Source organism: Eubalaena glacialis, chromosome 19 (genome assembly GCF_028564815.1).
Source record: "Eubalaena glacialis isolate mEubGla1 chromosome 19, mEubGla1.1.hap2.+ XY, whole genome shotgun sequence".
NCBI classification, from domain to species: Eukaryota; Metazoa; Chordata; class Mammalia; order Artiodactyla; family Balaenidae; genus Eubalaena; species Eubalaena glacialis.
Genome location: NC_083734.1, coordinates 35,476,574 through 35,493,624, shown reverse-complemented (window position 1 = coordinate 35,493,624; position 17,051 = coordinate 35,476,574).

Here is a 17,051-nt window from a genome sequence, read left to right as displayed (position 1 = left end):
AACACTTGTCTGCATTCCTCAGGTGAGACACAGGTCAAACTGTGCCGGCTGAAAAGCTCAGGTTCCCTTTGGGAAGCTCTTCGTTGTATGCGGGACGGGAAGGCCTTTGCTTGCAGGCTGTGGCCATTGCCAGGCTAGGACGGAGGAAACACCGCCTATCCCAGCACGCTTGTTAGCACGCATGGGAGAGAACTCACGCCCTGTTTCAGTCCCCTGCCAGCCATACATACACGTCAAGGACAGTGTTCCCAGAGATACCTTCCTGTAAATGGGAGAGAGGAAGTTTGACTGGGCAAAACTCAGCCTTGGCAGGCCGTCTGAACAGCTTACTCCCTTGACGGCTTTGGAGCAGAGAGCATCACGCAGCGTTCCGTGAAGCTCATGGTAGGCTGATTTTAGGGCTCTCGCCGACACTCCTCGGGCTCTAGCACTCTCAACCTCTTCCGGCCCTTACTGGCCTTCTCTGACACACCTCGGCGAGTACAGAGCTTAGGGCGACACATTCCGTTTACGATGGGCAGCAGGAATTCACAGCAGTGTGTCAAGCCCTCCGGCCTTCTCTCCTTCGGCACGCAGAGGTTTTGCACTTCTTGCAAACACCTCAGCGGAGAGCCCAAAGTATTCCTGATCTCTTCAACAATGTAGTGCTGCACTAGACTTCAACTATGTCTTCGCTGCGAGATACATTAGAGCGTGTAGTCGTTGCTTCTGAAGGTGAGGAACGCTTCCCTAATGGGCTTTCAGGGAGAAACCTGCTGCGAGTGGCCGTCTGCAAGCCCTTGCGATCACATTCGTCAGCGGCTGTGGTGGCAGTCAAGTTCTGACAGCAAATGGAAATATCAGCTCTCCATGTTTACGAAACGCACCCCTCCGTGTGTCAAAGGGAAAAGTCTACCTTTCCTTCAGAGTCCTCAACCCTGTGAGACAAACATGGTGTGGGTGGCTCCATTCAAAGTGTTTCTCAGGATACCGGGGGAAACTTCCCATTCTAAGAGGGACGAAGAGGCTCTGTTTCCTGTCCGGTCAAGTCCATTTCCAGGAACACATCAGAGTCCTTGGTAAAGCGCGTTGTGTGAATGGGCAGAGGAAGAAAGCACTCAGTGCTGGAGAAGGTTAGCTGGCTGACATTGCAGGCACAGTACGCAGCACTCTGTACTTGCACCTTGCCTGTGGCAAATGCATACATACTCTGATGAGGAAGAGACAAGCGGTGCAGGTCCTCTACTGGCTTTCCCACTTATTTGTAGATGACAACAGAGAAGCTTGCCCATGGAACTTGAGACCGGCTTATGTGCAAGTCTACCCAAAATGGAAGAGCCGTTTCCTCCTGCCCCCAGGGACACGTTCCGTACTTTGCCTGGGCAGAGGCTGTGAAGCTTTGTTGATCCAGCTCGTGGGAAACGGATATATAAATTCTGTGAGGAACGAGGATTTCCTTCCCTGCAGCAGCGCCTGTGCTTCCACGTTGCCTTTGGCACACGGTGCTCGAGCGGCGCTCTCAATGAACTGGAAAGAGCCAAATGACAGGAATGTTAATCACGACGCTTCATGCACCACCCTCACCGTTCACATACATCTTCCCCTCAGAGAAATATCCCTGAAGGGTAGTAGATTCCTGGGGGAGAAACAAGTGCCTGCAAACTTAGGGTGAAATGCAGGTTTCACTCTGCCGTCTGAAAAATCTTGCCCTGCACGTGACTGAGATCACGGCGTGTTAGATCCGTACCCAATCGCACATACAATTCCGCTGGTGGGCACACAGAGCTCCGGCAGAGTTCGAAGTTCCCAGAGCACGTGCATTACTCCTTGTGCCTGCAACAAGCAACGTCGTACACAGCACACTTCGACCTTGACTTCCTTTCAAGGAAAGGCCGCAGGGCAGGGTCATTGAATCGAGAGAGGGAAACACTTGGCTGCATTCCTCAGGTGAGACACAGGTCAAACTGTGCCGCCTGAAAAGCTCAGGTTCCCTTTGGGAAGCTCTTCGTTGTATGCGGGACGGGAAGGCCTTTGCTTGCAGGCTGTGCACATTGCCAGGCTAGGACGGAGGAAACACCGCCTATCCCAGCACGCTTGTTAGCACGCATGGGAGAGAACTCACGCCCTGTTTCAGTCCCCTGCCAGCCATACATACACGTCAAGGACAGTGTTCCCAGAGATACCTTCCTGTAAATGGGAGAGAGGAAGTTTGACTGGGCAAAACTCAGCCTTGGCAGGCCGTCTGAACAGCTTACTCCCTTGACGGCTTTGGAGCAGAGAGCATCACGCAGCGTTCCGTGAAGCTCATGGTAGGCTGATTTTAGGGCTCTCGCCGACACTCCTCGGGCTCTAGCACTCTCAACCTCTTCCAGCCCTTACTGGCCTTCTCTGACACACCTCGGCGAGTACAGAGCTTAGGGCGACACATTCCGTTTACGATGGGCAGCAGGAATTCACAGCAGTGTGTCAAGCCCTCCGGCCTTCTCTCCTTCGGCACGCAGAGGTTTTGCACTTCTTGCAAACACCTCAGCGGAGAGCCCAAAGTATTCCTGATCTCTTCAACAATGTAGTGCTGCACTAGATTTCAAATATGTCTTCACTGCGAGATACATTAGAGCGTGTAGTCGTTGCTTCTGAAGGTAAGGAACGCTTCCCTAATGGGCTTTCAGGGTGCAACCTGCTGCGAGTGGCCGTCTGCAAGCCCTTGCGATCACATTCGTCAGCGGCTGTGGTGGCAGTCAAGTTCTGACAGCAAATGGAAATATCAGCTCTCCATGTTTACGAAACGCGCCCCTCCGTGTGTCAAAGGCAAAAGTCTACCTTTCCTTCAGAGTCCTCAACCCTGTGAGACAAACATGGTGTGGGTGGCTCCATTCAAAGTGTTTCGCAGGATACCGGGGGAAACTTCCCATTCTAAGAGGGATGAATAGGCTCTGTTTCCTGTCTGGTCAAGTCCATTTCCAGGAACACATCAGAGTCCTTGGTAAAGCGCGTTGTGTGAATGGGCAGAGGAAGAAAGCACTCAGTGCTGGAGAAGGTTAGCTGGCTGACATTGCAGGCACAGTACACAGCACTCTGTACTTGCACCTTGCCTGTGGCAAATGCATACATACTCTGATGAGGAAGAGACAAGCGGTGCAGGTCCTCTACTGGCTTTCCCACTTATTTGTAGATGACAACAGAGAAGCTTGCCCATGGAACTTGAGACCGGCTTATGTGCAAGTCTACCCAAAATGGAAGAGCCGTTTCCTCCTGCCCTCAGGGACACGTTCCGTACTTTGCCTGGGCAGAGGCTGTGAGGCTTTGTTGATCCAGCTCGTGGGAAACGGATATATAAATTCTGTGAGGAACGAGGATTTCCTTCCCTGCAGCAGCGCCTGTGCTTCCACGTTGCCTTTGGCACACGGTGCTCGAGCGGCGCTCTCAATGAACTGGAAAGAGCCAAATGACAGGAATGTTAATCACCACACTTCATGCACCACCCTCACCGTTCACATACATCTTCCCCTCAGAGAAATATCCCTGAAGGGTAGTCGAGTCTTAGGGGGAGAAACAAGTGCCTGCAAACTTAGGGTGATATGCAGGTTTCACTCTGCCATCTGAAAAATCTTGCCCTGCACGTGACTGAGATCACGGCGTGTTAGATCCGTACCCAATCGCACATACAATTCCGCTGGTGGGCACACAGAGCTCCGGCAGAGCTCGAAGTTCCCAGAGCACGTGCAATACTCCTGGTGCCTGCAACAAGCAATGTCGTACACAGCACACTTCGACCTTGACTTCCTTTCAAGGAAAGGCCGCAGGGCAGGGTCATTGAATCGAGAGAGGGAAACACTTGGCTGCATTCCTCAGGTGAGACACAGGTCAAACTGTGCCGGCTGAAAAGCTCAGGTTCCCTTTGGGAAGCTCTTCGTTGTATGCGGGACGGGAAGGCCTTTGCTTGCAGGCTGTGGCCATTGCCAGGCTAGGACGGAGGAAACACCGCCTATCCCAGCACGCTTGTTAGCACGCATGGGAGAGAACTCACGCCCTGTTTCAGTCCCCTGCCAGCCATACATACACGTCAAGGACAGTGTTCCCAGAGATACCTTCCTGTAAATGGGAGAGAGGAAGTTTGACTGGGCAAAACTCAGCCTTGGCAGGCCGTCTGAACAGCTTACTCCCTTGACGGCTTTGGAGCAGACAGCATCACGCAGCGTTCCGTGAAGCTCATGGTAGGCTGATTTTAGGGCTCTCGCCGACACTCCTCGGGCTCTAGCACTCTCAACCTCTTCCGGCCCTTACTGGCCTTCTCTGACACACCTCGGCGAGTACAGAGCTTAGGGCGACACATTCCGTTTACGATGGGCAGCAGGAATTCACAGCAGTGTGTCAAGCCCTCCGGCCTTCTCTCCTTCGGCACGCAGAGGTTTTGCACTTCTTGCAAACACCTCAGCGGAGAGCCCAAAGTATTCCTGATCTCTTCAACAATGTAGTGCTGCACTAGACTTCAAATATGTCTTCGCTGCGAGATACATTAGAGCGTGTAGTCGTTGCTTCTGAAGGTGAGGAACGCTTCCCTAATGGGCTTTCAGGGAGAAACCTGCTGCGAGTGGCCGTCTGCAAGCCCTTGCGATCACATTCGTCAGCGGCTGTGGTGGCAGTCAAGTTCTGACAGCAAATGGAAATATCAGCTCTCCATGTTTACGAAACGCACCCCTCCGTGTGTCAAAGGGAAAAGTCTACCTTTCCTTCAGAGTCCTCAACCCTGTGAGACAAACATGGTGTGGGTGGCTCCATTCAAAGTGTTTCTCAGGATACCGGGGGAAACTTCCCATTCTAAGAGGGACGAAGAGGCTCTGTTTCCTGTCCGGTCAAGTCCATTTCCAGGAACACATCAGAGTCCTTGGTAAAGCGCGTTGTGTGAATGGGCAGAGGAAGAAAGCACTCAGTGCTGGAGAAGGTTAGCTGGCTGACATTGCAGGCACAGTACGCAGCACTCTGTACTTGCACCTTGCCTGTGGCAAATGCATACATACTCTGATGAGGAAGAGACAAGCGGTGCAGGTCCTCTACTGGCTTTCCCACTTATTTGTAGATGACAACAGAGAAGCTTGCCCATGGAACTTGAGACCGGCTTATGTGCAAGTCTACCCAAAATGGAAGAGCCGTTTCCTCTTGCCCCCAGGGACACGTTCCGTACTTTGCCTGGGCAGAGGCTGTGAAGCTTTGTTGATCCAGCTCGTGGGAAACGGATATATAAATTCTGTGAGGAACGAGGATTTCCTTCCCTGCAGCAGCGCCTGTGCTTCCACGTTGCCTTTGGCACACGGTGCTCGAGCGGCGCTCTCAATGAACTGGAAAGAGCCAAATGACAGGAATGTTAATCACCACGCTTCATGCACCACCCTCACCGTTCACATACATCTTCCCCTCAGAGAAATATCCCTGAAGGGTAGTCGAGTCTTAGGGGGAGAAACAAGTGCCCGCAAACTTAGGGTGAAATGCAGGTTTCACTCTGCCATCTGAAAAATCTTGCCCTGCACGTGACTGAGATCACGGCGTGTTAGATCCGTACCCAATCGCACATACAATTCCGCTGGTGGGCACACAGAGCTCCGGCAGAGCTCGAAGTTCCCAGAGCACGTGCAATACTCCTGGTGGCTGCAACAAGCAATGTCGTACACAGCACACTTGGACCTTGACTTCCTTTCAAGGAAAGGCCGCAGGGCAGGGTCATTGAATCGAGAGAGGGAAACACTTGTCTGCATTCCTCAGGTGAGACACAGGTCAAACTGTGCCGGCTGAAAAGCTCAGGTTCCCTTTGGGAAGCTCTTCGTTGTATGCGGGACGGGAAGGCCTTTGCTTGCAGGCTGTGGCCATTGCCAGGCTAGGACGGAGGAAACACCGCCTATCCCAGCACGCTTGTTAGCACGCATGGGAGAGAACTCACGCCCTGTTTCAGTCCCCTGCCAGCCATACATACACGTCAAGGACAGTGTTCCCAGAGATACCTTCCTGTAAATGGGAGAGAGGAAGTTTGACTGGGCAAAACTCAGCCTTGGCAGGCCGTCTGAACAGCTTACTCCCTTGACGGCTTTGGAGCAGAGAGCATCACGCAGCGTTCCGTGAAGCTCATGATAGGCTGATTTTAGGGCTCTCGCCGACACTCCTCGGGCTCTAGCACTCTCAACCTCTTCCGGCCCTTACTGGCCTTCTCTGACACACCTCGGCGAGTACAGAGCTTAGGGCGACACATTCCGTTTACGATGGGCAGCAGGAATTCACAGCAGTGTGTCAAGCCCTCCGGCCTTCTCTCCTTCGGCACGCAGAGGTTTTGCACTTCTTGCAAACACCTCAGCGGAGAGCCCAAAGTATTCCTGATCTCTTCAACAATGTAGTGCTGCACTAGACTTCAACTATGTCTTCGCTGCGAGATACATTAGAGCGTGTAGTCGTTGCTTCTGAAGGTGAGGAACGCTTCCCTAATGGGCTTTCAGGGAGAAACCTGCTGCGAGTGGCCGTCTGCAAGCCCTTGCGATCACATTCGTCAGCGGCTGTGGTGGCAGTCAAGTTCTGACAGCAAATGGAAATATCAGCTCTCCATGTTTACGAAACGCACCCCTCCGTGTGTCAAAGGGAAAAGTCTACCTTTCCTTCAGAGTCCTCAACCCTGTGAGACAAACATGGTGTGGGTGGCTCCATTCAAAGTGTTTCTCAGGATACCGGGGGAAACTTCCCATTCTAAGAGGGACGAAGAGGCTCTGTTTCCTGTCCGGTCAAGTCCATTTCCAGGAACACATCAGAGTCCTTGGTAAAGCGCGTTGTGTGAATGGGCAGAGGAAGAAAGCACTCAGTGCTGGAGAAGGTTAGCTGGCTGACATTGCAGGCACAGTACGCAGCACTCTGTACTTGCACCTTGCCTGTGGCAAATGCATACATACTCTGATGAGGAAGAGACAAGCGGTGCAGGTCCTCTACTGGCTTTCCCACTTATTTGTAGATGACAACAGAGAAGCTTGCCCATGGAACTTGAGACCGGCTTATGTGCAAGTCTACCCAAAATGGAAGAGCCGTTTCCTCTTGCCCCCAGGGACACGTTCCGTACTTTGCCTGGGCAGAGGCTGTGAAGCTTTGTTGATCCAGCTCGTGGGAAACGGATATATAAATTCTGTGAGGAACGAGGATTTCCTTCCCTGCAGCAGCGCCTGTGCTTCCACGTTGCCTTTGGCACACGGTGCTCGAGCGGCGCTCTCAATGAACTGGAAAGAGCCAAATGACAGGAATGTTAATCACCACGCTTCATGCACCACCCTCACCGTTCACATACATCTTCCCCTCAGAGAAATATCCCTGAAGGGTAGTCGAGTCTTAGGGGGAGAAACAAGTGCCCGCAAACTTAGGGTGAAATGCAGGTTTCACTCTGCCATCTGAAAAATCTTGCCCTGCACGTGACTGAGATCACGGCGTGTTAGATCCGTACCCAATCGCACATACAATTCCGCTGGTGGGCACACAGAGCTCCGGCAGAGCTCGAAGTTCCCAGAGCACGTGCAATACTCCTGGTGCCTGCAACAAGCAATGTCGTACACAGCACACTTGGACCTTGACTTCCTTTCAAGGAAACGCCGCAGGGCAGGGTCATTGAATCGAGAGAGGGAAACACTTGTCTGCATTCCTCAGGTGAGACACAGGTCAAACTGTGCCGGCTGAAAAGCTCAGGTTCCCTTTGGGAAGCTCTTCGTTGTATGCGGGACGGGAAGGCCTTTGCTTGCAGGCTGTGGCCATTGCCAGGCTAGGACGGAGGAAACACCGCCTATCCCAGCACGCTTGTTAGCACGCATGGGAGAGAACTCACGCCCTGTTTCAGTCCCCTGCCAGCCATACATACACGTCAAGGACAGTGTTCCCAGAGATACCTTCCTGTAAATGGGAGAGAGGAAGTTTGACTGGGCAAAACTCAGCCTTGGCAGGCCGTCTGAACAGCTTACTCCCTTGACGGCTTTGGAGCAGAGAGCATCACGCAGCGTTCCGTGAAGCTCATGGTAGGCTGATTTTAGGGCTCTCGCCGACACTCCTCGGGCTCTAGCACTCTCAACCTCTTCCGGCCCTTACTGGCCTTCTCTGACACACCTCGGCGAGTACAGAGCTTAGGGCGACACATTCCGTTTACGATGGGCAGCAGGAATTCACAGCAGTGTGTCAAGCCCTCCGGCCTTCTCTCCTTCGGCACGCAGAGGTTTTGCACTTCTTGCAAACACCTCAGCGGAGAGCCCAAAGTATTCCTGATCTCTTCAACAATGTAGTGCTGCACTAGACTTCAACTATGTCTTCGCTGCGAGATACATTAGAGCGTGTAGTCGTTGCTTCTGAAGGTGAGGAACGCTTCCCTAATGGGCTTTCAGGGTGAAACCTGCTGCGAGTGGCCGTCTGCAAGCCCTTGCGATCACATTCGTCAGCGGCTGTGGTGGCAGTCAAGTTCTGACAGCAAATGGAAATATCAGCTCTCCATGTTTACGAAACGCACCCCTCCGTGTGTCAAAGGGAAAAGTCTACCTTTCCTTCAGAGTCCTCAACCCTGTGAGACAAACATGGTGTGGGTGGCTCCATTCAAAGTGTTTCTCAGGATACCGGGGGAAACTTCCCATTCTAAGAGGGACGAAGAGGCTCTGTTTCCTGTCCGGTCAAGTCCATTTCCAGGAACACATCAGAGTCCTTGGTAAAGCGCGTTGTGTGAATGGGCAGAGGAAGAAAGCACTCAGTGCTGGAGAAGGTTAGCTGGCTGTCATTGCAGGCACAGTACGCAGCACTCTGTACTTGCACCTTGCCTGTGGCAAATGCATACATACTCTGATGAGGAAGAGACAAGCGGTGCAGGTCCTCTACTGGCTTTCCCACTTATTTGTAGATGACAACAGAGAAGCTTGCCCATGGAACTTGAGACCGGCTTATGTGCAAGTCTACCCAAAATGGAAGAGCCGTTTCCTCCTGCCCCCAGGGACACGTTCCGTACTTTGCCTGGGCAGAGGCTGTGAAGCTTTGTTGATCCAGCTCGTGGGAAACGGATATATAAATTCTGTGAGGAACGAGGATTTCCTTCCCTGCAGCAGCGCCTGTGCTTCCACGTTGCCTTTGGCACACGGCGCTCGAGCGGCGCTCTCAATTAACTGGAAAGAGCCAAATGACAGGAATGTTAATCACGACGCTTGATGCACCACCCTCACCGTTCACATACATCTTCCCCTCAGAGAAATATCCCTGAAGGGTAGTAGATTCCTGGGGGAGAAACAAGTGCCTGCAAACTTAGGGTGAAATGCAGGTTTCACTCTGCCGTCTGAAAAATCTTGCCCTGCACGTGACTGAGATCACGGCGTGTTAGATCCGTACCCAATCGCACATACAATTCCGCTGGTGGGCACACAGAGCTCCGGCAGAGTTCGAAGTTCCCAGAGCACGTGCATTACTCCTTGTGCCTGCAACAAGCAACGTCGTACACAGCACACTTCGACCTTGACTTCCTTTCAAGGAAAGGCCGCAGGGCAGGGTCATTGAATCGAGAGAGGGAAACACTTGTCTGCATTCCTCAGGTGAGACACAGGTCAAACTGTGCCGGCTGAAAAGCTCAGGTTCCCTTTGGGAAGCTCTTCGTTGTATGCGGGACGGGAAGGCCTTTGCTTGCAGGCTGTGGCCATTGCCAGGCTAGGACGGAGGAAACACCGCCTATCCCAGCACGCTTGTTAGCACGCATGGGAGAGAACTCACGCCCTGTTTCAGTCCCCTGCCAGCCATACATACACGTCAAGGACAGTGTTCCCAGAGATACCTTCCTGTAAATGGGAGAGAGGAAGTTTGACTGGGCAAAACTCAGCCTTGGCAGGCCGTCTGAACAGCTTACTCCCTTGACGGCTTTGGAGCAGAGAGCATCACGCAGCGTTCCGTGAAGCTCATGGTAGGCTGATTTTAGGGCTCTCGCCGACACTCCTCGGGCTCTAGCACTCTCAACCTCTTCCGGCCCTTACTGGCCTTCTCTGACACACCTCGGCGAGTACAGAGCTTAGGGCGACACATTCCGTTTACGATGGGCAGCAGGAATTCACAGCAGTGTGTCAAGCCCTCCGGCCTTCTCTCCTTCGGCACGCAGAGGTTTTGCACTTCTTGCAAACACCTCAGCGGAGAGCCCAAAGTATTCCTGATCTCTTCAACAATGTAGTGCTGCACTAGACTTCAACTATGTCTTCGCTGCGAGATACATTAGAGCGTGTAGTCGTTGCTTCTGAAGGTGAGGAACGCTTCCCTAATGGGCTTTCAGGGTGAAACCTGCTGCGAGTGGCCGTCTGCAAGCCCTTGCGATCACATTCGTCAGCGGCTGTGGTGGCAGTCAAGTTCTGACAGCAAATGGAAATATCAGCTCTCCATGTTTACGAAACGCACCCCTCCGTGTGTCAAAGGGAAAAGTCTACCTTTCCTTCAGAGTCCTCAACCCTGTGAGACAAACATGGTGTGGGTGGCTCCATTCAAAGTGTTTCTCAGGATACCGGGGGAAACTTCCCATTCTAAGAGGGACGAAGAGGCTCTGTTTCCTGTCCGGTCAAGTCCATTTCCAGGAACACATCAGAGTCCTTGGTAAAGCGCGTTGTGTGAATGGGCAGAGGAAGAAAGCACTCAGTGCTGGAGAAGGTTAGCTGGCTGTCATTGCAGGCACAGTACGCAGCACTCTGTACTTGCACCTTGCCTGTGGCAAATGCATACATACTCTGATGAGGAAGAGACAAGCGGTGCAGGTCCTCTACTGGCTTTCCCACTTATTTGTAGATGACAACAGAGAAGCTTGCCCATGGAACTTGAGACCGGCTTATGTGCAAGTCTACCCAAAATGGAAGAGCCGTTTCCTCCTGCCCCCAGGGACACGTTCCGTACTTTGCCTGGGCAGAGGCTGTGAAGCTTTGTTGATCCAGCTCGTGGGAAACGGATATATAAATTCTGTGAGGAACGAGGATTTCCTTCCCTGCAGCAGCGCCTGTGCTTCCACGTTGCCTTTGGCACACGGCGCTCGAGCGGCGCTCTCAATTAACTGGAAAGAGCCAAATGACAGGAATGTTAATCACGACGCTTGATGCACCACCCTCACCGTTCACATACATCTTCCCCTCAGAGAAATATCCCTGAAGGGTAGTAGATTCCTGGGGGAGAAACAAGTGCCTGCAAACTTAGGGTGAAATGCAGGTTTCACTCTGCCGTCTGAAAAATCTTGCCCTGCACGTGACTGAGATCACGGCGTGTTAGATCCGTACCCAATCGCACATACAATTCCGCTGGTGGGCACACAGAGCTCCGGCAGAGTTCGAAGTTCCCAGAGCACGTGCATTACTCCTTGTGCCTGCAACAAGCAACGTCGTACACAGCACACTTCGACCTTGACTTCCTTTCAAGGAAAGGCCGCAGGGCAGGGTCATTGAATCGAGAGAGGGAAACACTTGGCTGCATTCCTCAGGTGAGACACAGGTCAAACTGTGCCGCCTGAAAAGCTCAGGTTCCCTTTGGGAAGCTCTTCGTTGTATGCGGGACGGGAAGGCCTTTGCTTGCAGGCTGTGCACATTGCCAGGCTAGGACGGAGGAAACACCGCCTATCCCAGCACGCTTGTTAGCACGCATGGGAGAGAACTCACGCCCTGTTTCAGTCCCCTGCCAGCCATACATACACGTCAAGGACAGTGTTCCCAGAGATACCTTCCTGTAAATGGGAGAGAGGAAGTTTGACTGGGCAAAACTCAGCCTTGGCAGGCCGTCTGAACAGCTTACTCCCTTGATGGCTTTGGAGCAGAGAGCATCACGCAGCGTTCCGTGAAGCTCATGGTAGGCTGATTTTAGGGCTCTCGCCGACACTCCTCGGGCTCTAGCACTCTCAACCTCTTCCAGCCCTTACTGGCCTTCTCTGACACACCTCGGCGAGTACAGAGCTTAGGGCGACACATTCCGTTTACGATGGGCAGCAGGAATTCACAGCAGTGTGTCAAGCCCTCCGGCCTTCTCTCCTTCGGCACGCAGAGGTTTTGCACTTCTTGCAAACACCTCAGCGGAGAGCCCAAAGTATTCCTGATCTCTTCAACAATGTAGTGCTGCACTAGATTTCAAATATGTCTTCACTGCGAGATACATTAGAGCGTGTAGTCGTTGCTTCTGAAGGTAAGGAACGCTTCCCTAATGGGCTTTCAGGGTGCAACCTGCTGCGAGTGGCCGTCTGCAAGCCCTTGCGATCACATTCGTCAGCGGCTGTGGTGGCAGTCAAGTTCTGACAGCAAATGGAAATATCAGCTCTCCATGTTTACGAAACGCGCCCCTCCGTGTGTCAAAGGCAAAAGTCTACCTTTCCTTCAGAGTCCTCAACCCTGTGAGACAAACATGGTGTGGGTGGCTCCATTCAAAGTGTTTCGCAGGATACCGGGGGAAACTTCCCATTCTAAGAGGGATGAATAGGCTCTGTTTCCTGTCTGGTCAAGTCCATTTCCAGGAACACATCAGAGTCCTTGGTAAAGCGCGTTGTGTGAATGGGCAGAGGAAGAAAGCACTCAGTGCTGGAGAAGGTTAGCTGGCTGACATTGCAGGCACAGTACACAGCACTCTGTACTTGCACCTTGCCTGTGGCAAATGCATACATACTCTGATGAGGAAGAGACAAGCGGTGCAGGTCCTCTACTGGCTTTCCCACTTATTTGTAGATGACAACAGAGAAGCTTGCCCATGGAACTTGAGACCGGCTTATGTGCAAGTCTACCCAAAATGGAAGAGCCGTTTCCTCCTGCCCTCAGGGACACGTTCCGTACTTTGCCTGGGCAGAGGCTGTGAGGCTTTGTTGATCCAGCTCGTGGGAAACGGATATATAAATTCTGTGAGGAACGAGGATTTCCTTCCCTGCAGCAGCGCCTGTGCTTCCACGTTGCCTTTGGCACACGGTGCTCGAGCGGCGCTCTCAATGAACTGGAAAGAGCCAAATGACAGGAATGTTAATCACCACACTTCATGCACCACCCTCACCGTTCACATACATCTTCCCCTCAGAGAAATATCCCTGAAGGGTAGTCGAGTCTTAGGGGGAGAAACAAGTGCCTGCAAACTTAGGGTGATATGCAGGTTTCACTCTGCCATCTGAAAAATCTTGCCCTGCACGTGACTGAGATCACGGCGTGTTAGATCCGTACCCAATCGCACATACAATTCCGCTGGTGGGCACACAGAGCTCCGGCAGAGCTCGAAGTTCCCAGAGCACGTGCAATACTCCTGGTGCCTGCAACAAGCAATGTCGTACACAGCACACTTCGACCTTGACTTCCTTTCAAGGAAAGGCCGCAGGGCAGGGTCATTGAATCGAGAGAGGGAAACACTTGTCTGCATTCCTCAGGTGAGACACAGGTCAAACTGTGCCGGCTGAAAAGCTCAGGTTCCCTTTGGGAAGCTCTTCGTTGTATGCGGGACGGGAAGGCCTTTGCTTGCAGGCTGTGGCCATTGCCAGGCTAGGACGGAGGAAACACCGCCTATCCCAGCACGCTTGTTAGCACGCATGGGAGAGAACTCACGCCCTGTTTCAGTCCCCTGCCAGCCATACATACACGTCAAGGACAGTGTTCCCAGAGATACCTTCCTGTAAATGGGAGAGAGGAAGTTTGACTGGGCAAAACTCAGCCTTGGCAGGCCGTCTGAACAGCTTACTCCCTTGACGGCTTTGGAGCAGACAGCATCACGCAGCGTTCCGTGAAGCTCATGGTAGGCTGATTTTAGGGCTCTCGCCGACACTCCTCGGGCTCTAGCACTCTCAACCTCTTCCGGCCCTTACTGGCCTTCTCTGACACACCTCGGCGAGTACAGAGCTTAGGGCGACACATTCCGTTTACGATGGGCAGCAGGAATTCACAGCAGTGTGTCAAGCCCTCCGGCCTTCTCTCCTTCGGCACGCAGAGGTTTTGCACTTCTTGCAAACACCTCAGCGGAGAGCCCAAAGTATTCCTGATCTCTTCAACAATGTAGTGCTGCACTAGACTTCAAATATGTCTTCGCTGCGAGATACATTAGAGCGTGTAGTCGTTGCTTCTGAAGGTGAGGAACGCTTCCCTAATGGGCTTTCAGGGAGAAACCTGCTGCGAGTGGCCGTCTGCAAGCCCTTGCGATCACATTCGTCAGCGGCTGTGGTGGCAGTCAAGTTCTGACAGCAAATGGAAATATCAGCTCTCCATGTTTACGAAACGCACCCCTCCGTGTGTCAAAGGGAAAAGTCTACCTTTCCTTCAGAGTCCTCAACCCTGTGAGACAAACATGGTGTGGGTGGCTCCATTCAAAGTGTTTCTCAGGATACCGGGGGAAACTTCCCATTCTAAGAGGGACGAAGAGGCTCTGTTTCCTGTCCGGTCAAGTCCATTTCCAGGAACACATCAGAGTCCTTGGTAAAGCGCGTTGTGTGAATGGGCAGAGGAAGAAAGCACTCAGTGCTGGAGAAGGTTAGCTGGCTGACATTGCAGGCACAGTACGCAGCACTCTGTACTTGCACCTTGCCTGTGGCAAATGCATACATACTCTGATGAGGAAGAGACAAGCGGTGCAGGTCCTCTACTGGCTTTCCCACTTATTTGTAGATGACAACAGAGAAGCTTGCCCATGGAACTTGAGACCGGCTTATGTGCAAGTCTACCCAAAATGGAAGAGCCGTTTCCTCTTGCCCCCAGGGACACGTTCCGTACTTTGCCTGGGCAGAGGCTGTGAAGCTTTGTTGATCCAGCTCGTGGGAAACGGATATATAAATTCTGTGAGGAACGAGGATTTCCTTCCCTGCAGCAGCGCCTGTGCTTCCACGTTGCCTTTGGCACACGGTGCTCGAGCGGCGCTCTCAATGAACTGGAAAGAGCCAAATGACAGGAATGTTAATCACCACGCTTCATGCACCACCCTCACCGTTCACATACATCTTCCCCTCAGAGAAATATCCCTGAAGGGTAGTCGAGTCTTAGGGGGAGAAACAAGTGCCCGCAAACTTAGGGTGAAATGCAGGTTTCACTCTGCCATCTGAAAAATCTTGCCCTGCACGTGACTGAGATCACGGCGTGTTAGATCCGTACCCAATCGCACATACAATTCCGCTGGTGGGCACACAGAGCTCCGGCAGAGCTCGAAGTTCCCAGAGCACGTGCAATACTCCTGGTGGCTGCAACAAGCAATGTCGTACACAGCACACTTGGACCTTGACTTCCTTTCAAGGAAAGGCCGCAGGGCAGGGTCATTGAATCGAGAGAGGGAAACACTTGTCTGCATTCCTCAGGTGAGACACAGGTCAAACTGTGCCGGCTGAAAAGCTCAGGTTCCCTTTGGGAAGCTCTTCGTTGTATGCGGGACGGGAAGGCCTTTGCTTGCAGGCTGTGGCCATTGCCAGGCTAGGACGGAGGAAACACCGCCTATCCCAGCACGCTTGTTAGCACGCATGGGAGAGAACTCACGCCCTGTTTCAGTCCCCTGCCAGCCATACATACACGTCAAGGACAGTGTTCCCAGAGATACCTTCCTGTAAATGGGAGAGAGGAAGTTTGACTGGGCAAAACTCAGCCTTGGCAGGCCGTCTGAGCAGCTTACTCCCTTGACGGCTTTGGAGCAGAGAGCATCACGCAGCGTTCCGTGAAGCTCATGGTAGGCTGATTTTAGGGCTCTCGCCGACACTCCTCGGGCTCTAGCACTCTCAACCTCTTCCGGCCCTTACTGGCCTTCTCTGACACACCTCGGCGAGTACAGAGCTTAGGGCGACACATTCCGTTTACGATGGGCAGCAGGAATTCACAGCAGTGTGTCAAGCCCTCCGGCCTTCTCTCCTTCGGCACGCAGAGGTTTTGCACTTCTTGCAAACACCTCAGCGGAGAGCCCAAAGTATTCCTGATCTCTTCAACAATGTAGTGCTGCACTAGACTTCAACTATGTCTTCGCTGCGAGATACATTAGAGCGTGTAGTCGTTGCTTCTGAAGGTGAGGAACGCTTCCCTAATGGGCTTTCAGGGAGAAACCTGCTGCGAGTGGCCGTCTGCAAGCCCTTGCGATCACATTCGTCAGCGGCTGTGGTGGCAGTCAAGTTCTGACAGCAAATGGAAATATCAGCTCTCCATGTTTACGAAACGCACCCCTCCGTGTGTCAAAGGGAAAAGTCTACCTTTCCTTCAGAGTCCTCAACCCTGTGAGACAAACATGGTGTGGGTGGCTCCATTCAAAGTGTTTCTCAGGATACCGGGGGAAACTTCCCATTCTAAGAGGGACGAAGAGGCTCTGTTTCCTGTCCGGTCAAGTCCATTTCCAGGAACACATCAGAGTCCTTGGTAAAGCGCGTTGTGTGAATGGGCAGAGGAAGAAAGCACTCAGTGCTGGAGAAGGTTAGCTGGCTGACATTGCAGGCACAGTACGCAGCACTCTGTACTTGCACCTTGCCTGTGGCAAATGCATACATACTCTGATGAGGAAGAGACAAGCGGTGCAGGTCCTCTACTGGCTTTCCCACTTATTTGTAGATGACAACAGAGAAGCTTGCCCATGGAACTTGAGACCGGCTTATGTGCAAGTCTACCCAAAATGGAAGAGCCGTTTCCTCTTGCCCCCAGGGACACGTTCCGTACTTTGCCTGGGCAGAGGCTGTGAAGCTTTGTTGATCCAGCTCGTGGGAAACGGATATATAAATTCTGTGAGGAACGAGGATTTCCTTCCCTGCAGCAGCGCCTGTGCTTCCACGTTGCCTTTGGCACACGGTGCTCGAGCGGCGCTCTCAATGAACTGGAAAGAGCCAAATGACAGGAATGTTAATCACCACGCTTCATGCACCACCCTCACCGTTCACATACATCTTCCCCTCAGAGAAATATCCCTGAAGGGTAGTCGAGTCTTAGGGGGAGAAACAAGTGCCCGCAAACTTAGGGTGAAATGCAGGTTTCACTCTGCCATCTGAAAAATCTTGCCCTGCACGTGACTGAGATCACGGCGTGTTAGATCCGTACCCAATCGCACATACAATTCCGCTGGTGGGCACACAGAGCTCCGGCAGAGCTCGAAGTTCCCAGAGCACGTGCAATACTCCTGGTGGC